Source organism: Melospiza melodia, chromosome 11, assembly GCF_035770615.1.
Source record: "Melospiza melodia melodia isolate bMelMel2 chromosome 11, bMelMel2.pri, whole genome shotgun sequence".
NCBI classification, from domain to species: domain Eukaryota; kingdom Metazoa; phylum Chordata; class Aves; order Passeriformes; family Passerellidae; genus Melospiza; species Melospiza melodia.
Genome location: NC_086204.1, coordinates 3,831,451 through 3,844,449, shown reverse-complemented (window position 1 = coordinate 3,844,449; position 12,999 = coordinate 3,831,451). Strand labels below are relative to the sequence as shown.

The window sequence follows — 12,999 nt, the reverse complement described above, 5'->3', positions numbered from 1 at the left end:
TATATAATGCTTTTATGATATAAAAAGCATCTCCCAAATTTACCCTGAACCAGAACAAATACATTTAGGGATGAGCCAAGGTGCAGCCTGAGTGTGCAAGGCTGGGCATCCACCCCAAGGGGCTGCAGTATGTGGGTAAAACCTGAGGGATCTGCTCTGCAGAGGGCTGGCTCATGTGGAGGAGTGGTTTTGGCTTGAAGGTGTCAGTGCTTTGGCTCAAGGATGTTTTTGGAGGAAATGTGGCAGATGTATGTCTTTGTGTCTTTGTGCTTCCTCAATAAATTCTGGAGTGGTTTGGGTGAGAAGGGACCTTAAAGGTCATCTTAGTCTGGCACCCCCCGCCATGGGGTGTAGGGGGATAGAACATAAGTAAATAAAGGAAATGCAGAATGTAATCTTACCTCCTAAAGAGTTGCAGCTGAGCTAATTATTAAGGATTAGGAGCAGGCCTGATTTTACCATTCTCCAGCTGTAGCCAATAAGAAGAATGTTATAAAAGAGTGGATTGGTTGGTTGAGGGGGGCTGGAGTCAGTTGGCTGCTGTGGGGATGAGGAAGAGTCAGTGCCTGGAGGAGCTGCCTACGAGAAACATCAAGGAGGTAGGAAACTCTGGCAATATGGAACCCTTGCGATGTAATGACAATAGAACTCCTGCACTATAATGACAACAATGGGGGGACACCTTCCATGAGACCAGGTTGCTCAAAGTGGCTTTGAACGCTTCCACGGTGTTCACAAGCAGGGGAGGAGGGAAGACTGAAGTTCTGGACATGAGGCCTGCTTCCTCCCTGTTGGCATGCTGGACATGTTCCCTCACAGCAAGAAGGACTAGGACAGACCCTTTGCCTTCACCTGCTCTCCAGAACCCACGGAAGTGTTCAAGGCCAGGCTGGACAGGGCTCGGAGCACTCTGGAGTCCCTACCCATGGCACAGGGGCTGGAACAAGATCGTCTTTAAGGTCCCTCCCAGCCCAAACCATTTTTTGAGCCTTGGCCATTCAGTGGGGCCCAGTGCAGTGATGAGCTGGGTGTCACCTGCAGCAGGGGTGACAACCTGATCATTGCCTGGGGAGGGTGACAGGGCTGTGGGGCAGGGCCTGTGAGCAGCTCTTGGAGAGGCCATAAACTCAGTCCTGGCAGCCCCTGCTTTAGGGGAAGCCTTGGTTTCTCTGGAGGTGCCTGGTCCTGGCTGCAGTGCTGGCCCTGTGCCAGGGACTCCCTGACATGGGGGTTCCTATCTGGGTGCTCAGGGTTTGAGCACCCCCCTGTTTTCAGCTTGGGACCCTTTTAGGGAATGTCCAGCCCATTTCAGGCACAGAGGAGGGTGTAAAACCCAGGAACACATGAGTGCAGCATTCCCAAATGGAGTTTCTGTGCTGCTGTGTGGTGTGAGGGAGTTTTGATGCACCCCAGGTAGATTCACACACCCTGAGGAAGACTCTGGTATTTTTGGTGTCACATGGATGGAGGAGGAATTGAGAAATCTGACTCCATGTTCTTAGAAGGCTAATTTATTATTTTATGATATTATATTAAAGAATTCTAAAGCTATATTAAATAATAGAGAAAGGATACAGACAGAAGGTTTAACAAGATAATAATGAAAAACTCGTGACTCTCTCTAGAGCCTTGATACAGCTGGCTGTGATTGGCCATTAAGTTCAAACAATTCACGTGAAACCAATCAAACAATGACCAATTGACCAAAAGATGAAAACTTGTGACTCTTTCCAGAGTCCTGACACAGCTTGGCCCTGATTGGCCAATGAGTCAAAATAATTCACACCAGAACCCAATGAAACAATCTCCAAACACATTCCCCATGAGCAAAACACAGGAGAAGCAAATGAGATAAGAATTGTTTTCCTTTTCTCTGAGGCTTCTCAACTTCCCAAGAGAAAAATACTGGGTAAACAATGTCCAAACCACATTCCAAAGCAGCAAAACACAGGAGAAGCGAATCAGATAATTATTGTTTTCACTTTTCTTTGCGGCTTCTCAGCTTCCCAGGAGAAGAAAGCCTGGGCAAAGCAGATTTTTCCAGAAAACATGAAAGTGACAGAAAGACTGGAGCCCTCACAAGTGGTTCAGCTGGCAGCTGACACACAAACAAGGTTCAAAGCAAGAATATGGCCTGGTTTAAACCCGGAATGTTGGATGGCAGTCATGTAGCAGTGCCAGTCTGGGGAGGGTGGAGGTGTCAGCCTGGTCCCTTTTGGGAGGGATGGATTTTGGTTGCTGCCACTTTGAGCTGTGCAGGTGGGGGCTGGGGGCCATGAGGGATGATTGCTTACTCTTCCCCAGCTCAGACATGCTGCTGGTGCTCCCAATGCTGCTGGCAGACGGCGGATGGCTGGCATGGGGAAAATCAGTGGTGTGAAGCTATTTAGGAAGGAGTGAGTGGGCACGAGGAGAGAGGGAGGGGGAGTGGCACTGCCAGAAATAGCCCTGGCGAGGGGCTGCAAGCCAATGGGCTCTGCTGGTGTCCAGTGTGGGGGTGGTGGCGAGCACAGGGCCGTGCTGGCCAGCTGGGCAGTGCCAGGTGGCCGTGCCAGGCTGCAGGAGGAGCCCCTGGTGTGTGCAGGCTGGGTGACACACGCCGCCAGTCTCACACCGCCGGGCCTCTGCCATCCTGGAGATGTCTCAGAGTTCCAGATGGCAGCTCCCTGGTGTAAAAAGAGCTCTGTGTGTGTGTGTGGCTGTGGAGGAGCCTCGTCTGGAGCCTCTCCAGAGCTGGAGAGGGATGGATGGGGGGCCAGCAGCGAGAAGTGTGAGGGGCTGGTGTTTGCAAATGTGGTGAAGTCCAGGCTCCAAGGGCACGTGCTGCTGCAAAAGGGTCAATTCTGTGGTGGATTTAGCAACTGATTGAGCTGTGGGGCATCATTTCAGCAGGGAGATGGAGCAGTCAGCTTGGGTCAGAGCCAAGCTCTTTCTAGCTCCGTGCCTGTCCTGGCTGTTCAGTCAGGGCTGTGGAGAATGTTGGGCTGGACTGGTGCATGTCTTATACAAAGAAGAAATGGGATGTGCATTGCTCTTTTCCTGCTGGACCTTCCTGGGCTCCAGATTTCAGCAGCACCAAGCTCGGAGATTGGGGCTAGGCTGTTATTCCTGGCTGTTGTTTCTGCCCTCCTCCGCTCCACGAATTTGATCCTAAATTCACCCTAAATCTGAGCTCCTTTGCACCGTGCTCAAGTGTCCCACAAAGCATCTCCCTGTCTGAAAGTTTGCTGTGGTAGGAATTATTCTGAGAAACGTGCTTCAGAGGGATGGAACAGCAGAGAGGGAATAATGGCACAAAGAGGAGAAGGAGGGAAGGCAGGCACGGCTCGGCGCCAGCGATGGCAGCGGGCGGATGAAAGGAGGGAAAGCAGCGCTGGGTGAGCTCTTGTTGGGAGAAAAAACACTCAGAAGAGAGGGAGCCCAAGGATAAATCGGTGGCTCTGGTCCAAAGGGAGGTGCTGGAGCTGCTGGCTGTGAGGAATCAAGGCAGATGGGGGGTGATCAGCAGTGCTGGGGCAGGATTGGCATTGGGGCTGGGGCTGAGCTGTGCTGCTGGAGGGAGAAGGGGCCGCTGCTGGTGGCTGGGGTCCAGCTGGGTGTATCTGAGAGAGCAGTGCCTCCAAATGCTGAGCTTCATGCCTGTCTTCTTGCCCAGATGGCTTCCAGAAGCACAGACCCTTCGCTCGGCCCCTCAGCAAAGCATCTGGGCTCGTGGCCAGGCTGGCTCAGACCCTCTGCAGGGTCCAGCCTTTGGCAGACAAGAGGAATCCCTCAGCCAGGCTTTCCTGAGGGATTTGATGGTGTCCCCTGAGCAGGAGAGGGGCCCCTGGGACTCACTGGGAGTGTGTGTGCATTGAGTAGGAGGTGAGAGCTCTGTGCTTGCTGAGCCAGGTTATTAGTCCTGGTGGAAGAAGAGGGATTGCTGAAATGTTCTTTTTAGCTCCCTGATGACATTTGTTTGTTTTGTTCCCATCTCCCCAAGTGTGGGAGAAGCTGGGCTCAGAGGATGAGCTCTGGGGGTGTGTGGCAGCTTGGAGTGGCTGAGGATGGCAGGAACAGGGGAGGGGCTGGTCCAGACTACTGGCCCTAAGCAGCAGAATGCCCTGGATATGCTTTCCCAGCCACTAGGGAAGCTGGTTGCTTGCTCAAGGGTCCTCAGGGCCTGATTTCAGCATGTGTGATGCTGCCAAGGCAAAAAAATCACTTTTTGTTGTCCATTTATCCCAAGTCAGGATAAGGCAAATCCACTTTGTTCTCTGTGGCAAAGAGCAAAAGCAAAAGGAAAACATGCTTTTCCTCCTTTAGGGTGGAATCAGGAAGGTTTTGGCCTGTTTAGCAGGGATTTAGGGCTCTGCTCTGTCCTAGTGCTTGTCAGGCTGTAGCTGCTGGTGAGGACCCTGCAGCGGAGGATGCACAGCACGTGCTCTCCATGGAATTCTGGAATGGTTTGGGTTTGAAGGGACCTTAAAGATCATCTTGGTCCAGCCCCATGGGACACCTTCCGTGACACCAACATGCTCAAAGTGGCTTTGAACACTTCCAGGGACGGAGAATTCACAACTTCTCTGGGTAACCCGTGCCTCACCACCCTCACTGAGAGGAATTTCTTCCCCCCCAGCATGGCAGCCCAGACTTATCCTTTATCCCCTTCCCTTCCTCACTGTGCAATTTGTGCAAGAGACTGTCTTCGTTTTTGCACAAACAATGAGACCTTCCCAGCAAATCTTTGTGCATAATGGGAGCAGGATTGAAGGAAGAATAAAGCCTGCTGTCTCTCACCCTCGTGGCATCCCTTTGTTTCCCCCTCTCAGGGGTGCTGTGACTCCTTTTGCCAGGAATCTGCTGTTTCCAGGATGGAGTAATTACCTGTGCAGGTCTATTAAGCACTGACACACTTTGTGGTTCGTGAGTCACCTCAGCCAAGGCTCTGTTGGAAATCAGAGCTTGTTTTCAGTGCCTTTGCCAGGTTAAACACTGATTTCGTGGCCATGGGATGCTGCCATCCAAGCTGGGTTTCCTGCTCCATCCCAGCTCCTGGCTCAGGCAGGTGTTTTTTGGGGAAGCCATCAGTGTTTTTTGGGGAAGCCAGGGTGCTGGTGATGCTTGGGGTGCAGCAGGTGTGGGAATCCACACTATCAGAGGGTTTTGGGAAAGCTGCAAAAGGCAGGCCTCAGACAGCAGAACTGGGATTAGAGCTGAGCAGAAGCCATGAGATTGGTCAGCAGAAAAATTATTTAAAAAGTAGAAAAGCAAGGACAAATAGAACAATGGTCTGTGTATTAATGCTTGTCTGGAATAACTCCCTAAGCTACAGAAAGTTTTTCTAGCAAGATACTAGGAAGGTTAAAGCTTAATAATAGATCTCTGTGCATTATGTTTTAAGGCTTACAAGCAGGTATTGTATTCAAAATAAGCAAGCATTGTTTAACCAAAGGTACCTGTGCTTATTATAGTGCTTGGATAGAACTACTGTCAATGTGCTTTTGCTCTGTGTGATTGGTTAAGAAACTTTTAAAGTGAGTTGTAACATTGAGTTCTTGGTCTGCTGCCTGGGATGTGAGCTGCTGGCATCTTCCCATTGTCATTTTCTTCTCCATCCACATCAGATCCTCTGTATGTCTGTGGTTTCAAGCTGACCTGGTGTCCCCCAGCAGCAGCAGTGCCCTGCTCTCAGCTCCATCCTGCAGGATACCTCATTCCAGGTGGAAGGAGCCAGGGCTGGCTGCGTTTTGCCAGCAGAGCTTCCCAGAGGCTGCTCCATTTATTTATTTTTAAAAGCATTTTCTGTCCCTGCTGCACAGCAATTTTAACACACCCTGGCTGGTTGGGCAGCTCCTGCTCCTCTCCATGGCTTGGCAATACTTCAGCTGCTTTAGGCCTCAGGGGGATGGGGATTGATGCTGAGCTCTGATGTGCTGTGGGTTCTCTTGTTCCCCCTGAAATGTGCCAGCTCAGGCTGAGTTACCAGCTTGGCAGCACTGCTTCCCATATTCCCATTCCCTGGGTGTGGGAGCAGCTGAGGTGTGATGTGCAGAGTCAGTGCTGCCGTGCACTGTCAGGAAAATTAACCCACAAACACCAGAGGTTTGTGTCCAAAAAGGAGACAGAGGAGTCCTTTTACTTTATTCCAATAAAGGGAGAGGCCATGGGGCATTCCCCTGGGGTCTCTCCAATTTTTGGAGGACGCAGCCTCCTTTTTATCCCAATTTCCCAGCTGCATTTCCCTTCTCTCTTTCCCCATTTCTGAGGGACTTGAGGGGTTCAGACTTCCCAGAATGCCTGATACCAAAGATTTCCCTCTAATCTACAACCCTCCCTTTTAATTTTTAATTCTTATGGAATTTAGGTATTTTTTTTCTTCCCCATTGCTTCTTTCATCTTTCAATGTCTAATTACATTTATCAGTGGAATCCTTCCCATTGTTTCCCTTTTCTCTCCCAGTGCTGGTTTTATCTACCAGCAGACCCACAGCTTGTTTCTAAAGGCAAATCCACTATTTGTAAAGACAAATTCCACTATTTAGTGCTGGGATCTCTATAAAAAATGTAAATTTATGTTGTTCAGGGACCACCTGCATCCACAGGCTCTCAGATCACCAAATATCCATGGAATGGTGGGCTGGGCTGTGCAGATGCCACTCTCCCTGTGCCTGGGCAAGGGGACAGTTTGAGGCTGTTCCCATAGCTGTGCTGTGCCTGGGCTGTGTGCCCTGCCTTGGAGCATGACAGGGAGTACAGGAGTGTCATAGACATCTTTTATGGAAAATCCTTTCCTTAGGATTTTTTCCTCCTGAGAAGATGAGAGGCCTCAGGAACAAAATGTAAACAATGATTATCTGCTGCTGTGGAATGCAACAGGTGAATCTGTGATTGGTCTCATGTGGTTGTTTCTAATTAATGGCCAATCACAGTGAGCTGGCTTGGACAGAGTCTGAGACACAAGCCTTTTTTATCTTTCCTTTCTATTCTTAGCTTAGCTACCCTTCTGAGATGAAGCATTTTCTTCTATTCTTTTAGTATAGTTTTAATGTAATATATATCATAAAATAATAAATCAAGCCTTCTGAAACATGGAGTCAGATCCTCATCTCTTCCCTCATCCTCGGACCCCTGTGAACACGGTCACACAGGAGGACTGCTGTGCCTTTCCAAAGGGGAATCTCCTCCTGGTGGGAGTGGAGGGAGAAGGGCAGCACGGTTGCATTGGGGTGACAGCTGAGCTAATTCCTGGAGGGTGGCCTGGAAATTCTCTCCAGGAGCCCTGGCTTTGCCCTTCTTTGGAAAGCGAGCTCCTGCCCGTGCTCGGCGCTGCTGGGCTCTGGACGCTGCTGCTGCTGCTCAGATCCCTCTGGAATTCCCATCCTGGATTATTCCTGTTGCCAAGCTTCATTCCTGCTGCTTGCAGAGCTGCTCCCACTGGAGCAATCCCCTTCCCTCCTGGGTGGAAGAGCTTGTGCATGGAACACTGAGCTGTGCCAGGCGTCGTCCCATCTCCCCCATTCCTGCCCACGGCGGATGGCACAAACCCCCTCAGGTCTGTCTGTCTGTCTGCCTCTGCTCTGCTCTCTGCGGGTTTGGGATGCTGGTGTGGAGCTGGAATTGGGGGTGGCAGGGTGTAGGTGTGGTGGATGTGTGATGAGCTGCAGGCAGAGGGGTTGGGATGAGGCTGTCTCAAAGGTGGTGCTGGAAGAGGTTTGGGTTGTCAGGATGTGTGTTCCTGATAGGAAAAGATTTTAAAATCACAAAATTTGGAGAGCTAGAAAGAAAGTCAGGCGTAGTAGACCCTGGGAAATGTTAGACCGTGTATTTGCTGGATCCTGTGAAAGTGCGCCTGTGAAGGCAGCATATGATAAATGATATAATTGTTAGATGTGATTAGATGCAATTATTGTTTAAAGAATCATGAGAAACTATGTTAGGAGTTTGAGGGGGATCACGAGAAACCCATGCTTGGATGAAATCAATATATACAGTAGAACAATGTAAGTTTAATCATTAATATGTGAGTTATATAACAATAGAATATAAAAACATGTTCGGCCCAAAACTATGTCAGAGTCAGATTTGGGTCTGTCAACTCCTGACCCCAGAGCTCTCAATGAAAGCACCTGCATGTAATCAATCTGTGATTATGTGTTCCTGAATGCTCACATTTTCAATCTCTGTGCCTGCTTCTGCCCCAGTGCCAGGCCACACAGCCCTATCTCTCACTGCCACTGCAGCAGGGATGTGCTGCCCATGCTCTGAGAGCATCCTTGGGGCTGGGGTTGCTGTTTCCTGGGCACAGGGATAAATAGTTGGTGGTGTTGTGTCGCAGACATCTTTTATGGAAAATCCTTTCCTTAAGATTCATTCTCCCGAGAAGCTGAAAGGCCTCAGGAACAAATTGTAAACATTGATTATCTGCTGCTGTGGAATGCAACAGGTGCATCTGTGATTGGCCCATGTTGGATGTTTGTAATTAATGGCCAATCACAGTCAGCTGGCTCGGATAGAGAGCTGAGCCACAAAATTTTATCATTCTTTGCTATTCTATTCTTAGCTAGCCTTCTGATGAAATCCTTTCTTCTATTCTTTTAGTATAGTTTTAATGTAATATATATGATAAAAAAATAAATCAAGCCTTCTGAAACATGGAGTCAGATCCTCATCTCTTCCCTCATCAAGAACCCCTGTGAACATGGTCACGGTGTTGTTTAACAGTTGCTGTTAAAGGAGGGATGAGATGATTTAATGTTTTGTTTCTCCTAAAGCTGATCCCCTGAGACTGGGCTCTGTAGGAGGGCTCCTGTTCTCGGGGCTGTGCCCCCCAAGGTGAGCCCTCAGCCTGGGGGCTCGCTGCCCTTGGAGCTGCTCCTGCCTGGGCTGGGGCCTGAGCAGCAGCCTGGGCTCAGCTCAGCCTTTCCTGGGCAGCACAACTGGTGCTGAGCCCTGGGGAGTGGGCTCTGCTGCTGTGACAGCCCTGGCCTGGCAGTACAAAAGCTGTTCGCCAGACAAAAGGTTCTCTCGTGTCTGCTGCTGAGGCTTCTCCTGGCCTGGAGCAGCTCCTGCGTGTTCTGAGCTCTGCTCTTTGCTCCTTCTGATCTTCGCAGGTGTTCCAGGGCTCTTTGTTGTGTTGTTTTGCTGTCGCTGTGGCCCAAAAATAAGCGTGTAATATACCAGTGGGTGATGAGAAAATGGTGGTTTTTGAGCCAAATGGCCTTTCTTTGATTCCACCATGTCCCTCTGCCCTCAATATGCCAGCACATGTGATGCTGCCTTTCCTGACTCTCCCATTTTGGTACATTTGACCCAATCCTTTCATCCACACCTTTTGCTGTGTGTAGGACTAAATCTGTGCAAGAAACCTCTGCCTGTAAATACCTTTTCCTTCTCCCTTTTCCTTCTCCCTTTTCCTTCTCCCTTTTCCTTCTCCCTTTTCCTTCTCCCTTTTCCTTCTCCCTTTTCCTTCTCCCTTTTCCTTCTCCCTTTTCCTTCTCCCTTTTCCTTCTCCCTCTCTCTTTTCGTCCCTTTCCTCCCTTCTTCCCCACCTCATTTAAATCCCTCTGTTAGGGGTGTCCAAATCTCCCAAGCCTGGGAATGCAGCCCCAGCTCTCAGTGGATCCCAGGGATGCTGGGAGCAGCTCTTCCCCAGCAGAACCACTGCAAATCTGCCAACGCTGGGGGAGTTTCATCCCACAAACTTCCCCCCCAGCATCAAATGACTAAAAATAACCCCCTCACCAGCTGGCACTGCTCTGAAACAGAGCCCCAGATGGGCTGGAGCCCCCCAGAGCTGCCCCAGGCAGGGCTCACCCAGCCCAGCATCCATGGCAGTGCCAGGGGAAGTGCACGTGGCAGGAGAGGAAAAGGCCACGAGGATGAATCAGCCTCTCTCACAGCCCATCTGTCTCTGTTTGGAAGGGCCCCACGCTGAAATTCTTCCTCTGAGCTCTGCTTTTCCACCCTGCCTGCCTGAGCTCCCCTTCCCCCCTGGAGGTAATTAGCAGGGATTGGTGATTAGCAGCTCAGGGCAAGCAGGCTCAGTGGAGAGAGGCTCTGGATTGTCCTGAAGTGTCCCAGGGAAAGGTAGGACCAGGCCAGGCTCAGGTCCCAGCCTGTGAGCTCCCAGCCAAGCTCCTGTGGGCTGGTGACATGGAAAATCCTTATCTGACTTTGGTCATCCCCAAGGTGCTTGGGTGCAGCATCCTGGATGCTCTTGTTAGGAAAATTAATCCACAAACACCAGAGGTTTGTGTCCAAAAAGGAGACAGAGGAGTCTTTTTACTTTATTCCAATAAAGGGAGAGGCCATGGGGCATTCCCCTGGGGTCTCTCCAATTTTTGGAGGATGCAGCCTCCTTTTTATCCCAATTTCCCAGCTGCATTTCCCTTCTCTCTTTCCCCATTTCTGAGGGACTTGAGAGGTTCAGACTTCCCAAAACATCTGATACCAAAGATTTCCCTCTAATCTACAACCCTCCCTTTAAATTTTTAATTCTTATGGAATTTAGGGGGTTTTCCCATTTCTGAGGTACTTGAGAGGTTCAGACTTCCCAATATGCCTGATACCAACGATTTCCCTCCAATGTACAACCCTCCCTTTTCATTTTTAATTCTTATGGAATTTAGTTTTTTTTTCTTCCCCATTGTTTCTTTCATCTCTCAACGTCTAATTTAATTTATCAGCAAACCTAAAGTTTATTTGTAAAAGCAAATCTCTTCTTTCCATTCATCAATCAGTGGAATCCTCCCCATTGTTTCTTTTCTCTCCCAGAGCTGGTTTTATCTCCCAGCAGCCCCACAGCCTGTTTGTAAAGACAAATCCCTCATTCCTCTCACTCTCACACAGAGTTATATTATGTGTATATATAGCTAGTACCATACACATTTCTCATACATACATATATTTAACAGCTTCTTGCTCTGATGCTGCTGTCAAAACCATCCTGCAAACCCTCAGGGAAGGCTGCTGAGCCACGTTTGGAGAGCCTGTGGGATACAGCACAGCCAGGGCTTGTCCATCCTGCCCTCTCTGGGAAGGGATCTCTGCCTCCCTGCTCTCCAGGGCGCTGCTGGAGCTCAGCACAGCGTTTAAACCTTTTGCTTTAACTCCGGGATTTTTGGTCAAAGTTGTCCAGCTAATGGAAGCAAAGAGCTCACCCAGCTCTGCCCTGAGTGTGCTGAGTGTGGTGATTATGGTAATCCACCTTTCACTTGGCTAAAGTCTTGATTACTGCCCTTGGAACACAAACACAGCACTGAAAACCCCTACGAGGAATTTCCTCCTGCTGCTGCTGCCAACCTGCTCCTCCCTGCGGCTTTCTATTAGTTAATCAGCTGCCAGAGGGGGGAAAAAATGAGCCGTGGTGTGAGATCTCTGGGTCTCCTTCCCGCTGGGGTTGAGATAACAGGTTGAGATAACAGGGTTGGGTCCCTTGAGGATGCTGTAGGGAGGATCTGTGTGTGCTGCTTCTTCCATCACTTGTGCTCCTGTGCTTGAAAAGCATTTTCTCAGTGGGTTGTGGGGTGGGGATGCTGATTTTGTGCCCCATTTCAGCCCACACTGATGTACTAGTGGGGCCAGAGCTGCTCCGTGCTTGGCTGTGTAAGAAGGAAAAGGAAGGAAAGGAAATGAAATGGAAGGAAGGAAATGAAATGGAAAGAAGGAAATAAAATGGAAGGAAGGAAATGAAAGGAAATGGAAGGAAGGAAATGAAGTGAAGGAAGGAAATGAAAAGAAATGCACAAGTGCCAATGTTGTTTTTGGTAGCTGAATATCTCCTCTCTAATTCAGTTTGGCCATTCTCAGTGCCCTGTGGCCATGGTTTTATCCAGATGATTTCTCTGCAGCAGGAGCTAACAGTAATTTTCCTGACTTTTATTGCTTTTAGAATGAAGTTTGGGAGGTGAGAGCTTCTAGAGACTTCACTTTAATGTGTTGGAAGCCTTTTATCACAGTGCAGTAATTCCTTGGGTCTGTATCAAACACAGACCAGCTGGGCAGTGACATCCCTGTTCCTGTGGCAGGGGCTGGGAAACCACCTGTGGGACCACAGGGGTGTCAATACACGTGGATGTGCTGTTTTCCTGTGCTGTTTTTAACCCCTAATTGTCATTAGTGGAGGTGTGCAGTCATTTTCTGCCTGGCTGTTAGCAGGGAGCTGTGACAATCTGGGTTTATCCCCAGGAAAGGGCTGGTCTGCAGCTGGAAGGCCTCAGAGGCACTGAAACCTGAAGGGAGCCTACAAGAAAAATGGAGAGGAATTATTTATGAGGGGCTGGAGTGACAGGACAAAGGGGAATGGCTTCACACTGACAGAGCAGGTTTAGGTTAGATATCAGGAGAAAATTCTGCCCTGTGAGGCACTGGCAGAGGGTGCCCAGAGAAGCTGTGGCTGCCCCATCCCTGAAAGTGTCCAAGGTTGGATGGGGCTTGGAACAGCCTGGGATAGTGGAAAGTGTCCCTGCCTTTGTCAGGGGAGCTGGAACGAGATGAATTTAAAGTTTTTTCCCATCCCAGGCCATTTTGTGACACACACACACACGCAGAGTTCTGTGTTTTTAAGAAAATCCAGGCTGGAGGCAGAGCTGCTGGCTGGCTCCTGGCTCTGGCCATGCCCCTTTCCAGCACGGTTCCCACCAGCAGGGGCAGGGCTGGCATTTAAACACCAGAAATCAAATTACACGAGCCAACGTGGTGTTTTTCCCATTAATTCAGATCTTGGGTAAAAATAAAATGTTTGTTTTCAGTGCGTGAGGAAGGGTCCAAAGGCCAGAAGAGGTGCCCTGGTGCCAGCTGCTCTGTACCTGGCATGTGGCATCCCTCTTTAGCGTGAAACCTCGTCAGCTTTCCTTAACAAAATGTTCTGGCATCCTCCCTTCTCTCCTTGTCACTTCTCCAGAGGGAACGTGGCTTGTTCTGCTGGCAGCATGAGCCCTGTTTGCTTGGGGGAGGCAGAGCTAATTATTTCTGTTTGTTTCCTCCAACTTTCTCAGGGTTTTGTTTGAGGGCTCTGCCT

At 49.6% G+C, this 12,999-nt stretch overlaps 1 protein-coding gene across 3 annotated transcripts in view; it reads left to right on the top strand.

Moving 5' to 3' along the window:
• Window positions 1-7,333: 7,333 nt before the first annotated feature.
• CACNA1E (calcium voltage-gated channel subunit alpha1 E) overlaps window positions 7,334-12,999 on the top strand; it is a 133,206-nt gene continuing 127,540 nt past the window's right edge. For 2 of the 3 annotated variants that reach the window (XM_063165366.1, XM_063165364.1), the window contains exon 1: window positions 7,334-7,533. The gene's annotated coding sequence lies outside the window, so the exon portion shown is untranslated. The remainder of the gene's footprint in view (window positions 7,534-12,999) is intronic. The other variant, XM_063165365.1, reaches the window with a different exon arrangement.